At 43.8% G+C, this 5,469-nt stretch overlaps 1 long non-coding RNA gene across 1 annotated transcript in view; it reads left to right on the forward strand.

The window, feature by feature from the left end:
• The window catches only part of LOC311121227, a 47,535-nt gene extending 42,686 nt beyond the window's left edge, over nt 1-4,849 (forward strand). Inside the window, exon 3 of the long non-coding RNA XR_014612245.1 lies at nt 4,466-4,849. This is a non-coding gene — a long non-coding RNA (uncharacterized lncRNA). The remainder of the gene's footprint in view (nt 1-4,465) is intronic.
• Nucleotides 4,850-5,469: the final 620 nt, after the last annotated feature.

Here is a 5,469-nt window from a genome sequence, read left to right on the forward strand (position 1 = left end):
TCTTGGTTGGTGAGACTCACAGGACCATTATGGCTTGTCTTGGTTGGTGAGACTCACAGGACCGTTATGTCTTGGTTGGTGAGACTCACAGGACCATTATGTCTTGTCTTGGTTGGTGAGACTCACAGGACCGTTATGTCTTGCTTGGTGAGACTCACAGGACGGTATGTCTTCGTTGGTGAGACTCACAGGACCGGTATGTCTTGGTTGGTGAGACTCACAGGACCGTTATGTCTCGTTTTGGTTGGTGAGACTCACAGGACCATTATGTCTTGTCTTGGTTGGTGAGACTCACAGGACCGTTATGTCTTGTCTTGGTTGGTGAGACTCACAGGACCGTTATGTCTCGTTTTGGTTGGTGAGACTCACAGGACCATTATGTCTTGTCTTGGTTGGTGAGACTCACAGGACCGTTATGTCTTGCTTGGTGAGACTCACAGGACGGTATGTCTTGGTTGGTGAGACTCACAGGACCGTTATGTCTCGTTTTGGTTGGTGAGACTCACAGGACCATTTCGTCTTCCTGAACTGAGGTGCTATTCCTTGGTCCTTGGATTGGTCCTGCTCTGGCCCTGCCCTGGTAGATGCTGCTGCCCTCGGACATAACCCTTTCAGACCCATTTGTACCTTGTTTAGGAAAAAAAAAAAACATAACGTGCGTTTTATTTCACCTGAAACATGCACTTCACTTTGCTCTTAGGGACCGATATGCTTTAAAAAAAGACTTCACTCCTTGGTACGTTATAAATACACGATAAGGCCCTGGCAGAGAGAGTAAAGGCCAAGGTGATTTGAGGGATATGTATTTTTCATGGTCTTCGGTGTACCTTTTATAGCCGGTAAACACTCAGAGGCCATCAACCTGCCTGCTGCCTTTCTGCTGAAGGAGGGAGCACTTAAAGACCACAGGGTCTGTCAGTTTGTCCGTCTGTCCACAGAGAAAATCGACCCGCTAGGATAGTATAACTATAACTGAATGTTGTCAGATCTTCAACCAAAACCTAATATTAGATAAAAGGAACCTGAGTTTACAAATAACAACACAAAAAAAAAAGGATACTTATTTTATTTATTTAATTAACAAAGTTATCCAACGCCCAGTTCCCCTGTGTGAAAAAAGTAATTTCCCCCTTACACTCAATAACTGGTTGTGCCACCTTTAGCTGCAATGACTGCAACCAAATGCTTCCTGTAGTTGTTGATCAGTCTCTCACGTCGCTGTGGTGGAATTTTGGCGACATTTGTGGGTTTTCAAGCATGAGCTGCTCGTTTCCAGTCCTGCCACAACATCTCAATTGGTATTAGGTCCGGACTTTGACTAGGCCATTCCAAAACTTCAAATTTGTTGCTTTTTAACCATTTCCATGTAGACTTGATTGTGTGTTTTGGATAATTGTCTTGCTGCATGACCCAGCTGCGCTTCAGCTTCAGCTCACAGACGGATGGTCTGACATTCTCATGTAGAATTTTCTGATACAGAGCAGAATTCATGGTTCCTTCTATTAAGGCAAGTCGTCCAGGTCCTGAGGCAGCAAAGCATCCCCAAACCATCACACCACCACCACCATGGACGACATGGGTCCCATAATGCCTGGCGAAAACCAAACACTGCATTCCACAGTAAGAACCTCATACCAACGGTCAAACAGCGACGTGAGAGGCTGATCAACAACTACAGGAAGCATGTGGTTGCAGTCATTGCAGCTAAAAGTGGCACAACCAGCTATTGGCAAATACTTTTTTTTCACAGCAATGTGTGTCTTCTTAGGCCCCATAGAAATAGATCCACAGTAGCAATACAGCAACACAACCCTGACCAGAGATCAGACCAAGAGATCAGACCCAGAGAGGTCAGACCAGAGAGGTCAGACAGAGAGGTCAGACCAGAGAGGTCAGACCAGAGAGGTCAGACCAGAGAGGTCAGACCAGAGAGGTCAGACCAGGCCTCTGCAAGGCATCTTATTATTTTATGCATCTGGTAACTGTCAGTCTATAGTTTTCAACTGTTGATCTCATGTCCAATTCTCAGGATTTGTCTTTAAACTTCTTAATAAATTAAATAATGGAATAAAATTGTCAGTGGGAGTCAGTCCCTTCCTACTCCAAAGCATAAAGACCTTTTCAACCACTAAATTACATTTCTTTGACAGAATAGGCCTCTTTGAAATTGTGTTAATTGGCCTAATGTACTTGAATTGTGTGATCATTTAAGTTTGATTAGGACGGGGTGTTAAATGGTTTGGATAATATGACTATTAGTCTCTTTGCTTTTGTTTAAAGGGCTGCTGGGCTGAAAATGGTTTAACCTACATTATCTTAATGGATTTGGAATTACATTTAAATTGCAGCCATTTATTTGAATATGAAGAAATGGTTTTGGTTTTATAGAGGCTGAAGAATCTGTTTTCTTTAAGGACACTTGTTCCTGCTAGTGAGTATCCTAACAGTGGCTTTTAGTGAAGTGGGGGTATTTTTTAAGTTGCTCAGACCAGTTCACACTGTATCTACATTGGAAAAGAAATCGGCCGGTACAGTAGAATGTCATTTGAATGATAACGATTATTGGAATGATTACACAACTGAGTCGTCAAGCTGAAGAGGCTGAAGTCGTAGCGATGAATTCATCCTCGGCTGTGGATTTCTGCCCCGTGGCTTAAGGCCATGAGGATATTACTGGAGAGTTTAATCTATTAGGCTAGTCATATTACTGCTACTGCCTTGGGCTGTGTCTCAAATGGAACCCTATTCCCTATGGGCGCTCTAGTCAAAAGTAGTGCACTACATAGGGAATAGGGTGGCATTTGAGACGCAAACCCTGGAAACTTGGCCCTGGCTCCGGGCCTCCTCTGGCTAGATGTGTTTAAGCCGTAGCTATTTCACCAGCAGCCAGTTTGATACGTTACATTACAAAACCTGCTTATTTCCTCTTCTGATGGCTGCTGGGGAAAATATAATGTGTAATATCATGGATGGGATTGTATTTCACCTGGTGCTATACCCATCACCGCTGTGGTATAGTGATGATTTGAAGTTATTTTTGGAATATGTTTCTTGATTGTACTATTGTTGCATCGGAAGTCCCCTATTTAGAGATGTTTTGTTAATAATAATAATAATAATAATAATATGCCATTTAGCAGACGCTTTTATCCAAAGCTACTTACAGTCATGTGTGCATACATTTTTACGTATGGGGGTGGTCCCGGGGATCGAACCCACTACCCTGGCGTTACAAGCGCCGTGCTCTACCAATTGAGCTACAGAGAACCACGTTATTATTATTATTATTATTATTATTATTATTATACAGGCCCACATAGTCAATCAAACGGTAATGATGAACTGCTAGTTGAATGTAACCATTTTACACAAATGTAGACTATAATAACATTTGCATCCTTTGACAGTTTCCGAAATGGCCAAACTGTCTCTTCTTCATTTTCAGCTAAATATGCAAATACATGAAAGTCATTATTAGTATGAGCTGTAAAATAGTTAGTGATTGTACGTGAGAAGGATTTATTGCCTATCATATACTTAAGCAATAAGGCCCGAGGAGGTGTGGGTTATGGCCAATATACCACGGCTAAGGGCTGTTGTTATGCACGACACAACGTGGAGTGCCTGGATACAGCCCTTAGCCGTGGTATATTGGCCATATACCACAAACCCCCGGGGTGCCTTATTGCTATTATAAACTGGTTACCAACATAATTAGAAGAATGCTTGAATATGAAGTTCAGAGTTACTGTAATGTGTGTGTTTGTGCGTGCGTGCATCTGTGTGTGTGTGTGTGTGTGTGTGTGTGTGCACGTGCACAAAACCAAAAAGCAGACACAGAAAGAAAACAACCACAAACGCAGTGGTGTTGTTGTTGAGTGACGTCTCTGTAGCAGTATGACTGCCACTCCTGCTCCCTGTAGTGTTCCCCACAACACGACACCACGGCAACGTGGGGAACTGACTACCTCCATGTTTATCACAGAACAAAAGGGCCCTGAACAGGGAGGGAATATCCCAGGGCCCTGGAGACACTAAGCTAGTCCTCCACTACCCTATCTCCATACCTGGATTATATTCTAATATCATGTTTATTTATTAAGTTAGTATCTACATAGGAAATAGGACACACATAGACACAGCACCAGAAATAGACTAAAACACAATTAGCATGTTTATCAATATCAGAAAGTCTGAAGAAAAAAACAAAAAAAACGTTCTCAAATATAGGCAATTGTTAGTAGGGAATTGTACTGTAGGTTCTGTAGTCAAATGTAATGTATTCTTCTGTGAACATTTCAAGAAAGAACTGATTCGATGACAATCTTATGGTAAAATGTATATATCATTTTATGTTTTTATTTTTTATTTTTTTAAACATTTAATTGTTCCCTATGTAAGGTATGAAAGCCTTCTGTATCGTCCCTATATGTCTTAATGACTTGTGTGTCTCTGTGTTCCCCAGGTGTCTGTCCCTGTGGCTGATCCCTCTGTGATCCTGTTGGGACTGTGACTTCCTGGCATCTCTCCTCTCTCTCAGTGTGCGTTGAAGAATCTGGTAAGTCACATTCCTCTCTTTCCCTGTCTCCTCTCCTGGAGTGGTCCAACCACCTCCTTCCCAGTCTGTTACCCAGCCTTCCTGTCTGTCTGTCTGTCTGTCTGTCTGTCTGTCTGTCTGTCTGCCTGCCTGCCTGTCTGTCTGTCTGTCTGTCTGTCTGTCTGTCTGTCTGTCTGTCTGTCTGTCTGTCTGTCTGTCTGTCTGTCTGTCTGTCTGTCTGTCTGTCTGTCTGTCTGTCTGTCTGTCTGTCTGTCTGTCAGTTCTAAGACGGAGGTGTTTGGCACATTTAGACTTTGATGTTTTTTTGTTTATTTTCACCCCATGCTTCTTTTTTCCCCCTTCTTTTATTTTTTTGTGTGAGAGAAACTAGAATTTACCAGTTAGTTTGATTATTTTATGTAACTGCCTCACATTCCATACGCTTAAAGAGCTGCAGCAGTGGATTACTAGTGCGGAAGGAGAGGAGAGGAGAGGAGAGGAGAGGAGAGGAGAGGAGAGGAGAGGAGAGGAGAGGAGAGGAGAGGAGAGGAGAGGAGAGGGGAGGAGAGGAGAGGAGAGGACAGGAGAGGAGGAGGATTATATAAAGTGACCTGTGTCAGAGAGTTCGGGTCACAGAGGCAGGCCGAGTGGCAGGGCAGAAGGTTCTCTTTATGACATAAGGGACTCCAAAGTCGACCTCTCCCCCCTCTCCTGACTCTCTCTCTCCCCTCCCCTCTCCTCACTCTCCCTCTCCCCTCCCCTATCCTCACTCTCTCTCTCTCTCTCCCCTCCCCTCTCCTCACTCTCCCTCTCCCCTCCCCTATCCTCACTCTCTCTCTCCCCTCCCCTCCTCTCCCCTCTCCTCACTCTCTATCTCCCCTCTCCTCACTCACTCTCTCTCTCTCTCTCCCCTCCCCTCTCCTCACTCTCTC

This window comes from Coregonus lavaretus (genome assembly GCF_964263955.1).
Source record: "Coregonus lavaretus genome assembly, contig: HAP1_SCAFFOLD_3280, whole genome shotgun sequence".
Lineage (NCBI taxonomy): Eukaryota > Metazoa > Chordata > Actinopteri > Salmoniformes > Salmonidae > Coregonus > Coregonus lavaretus.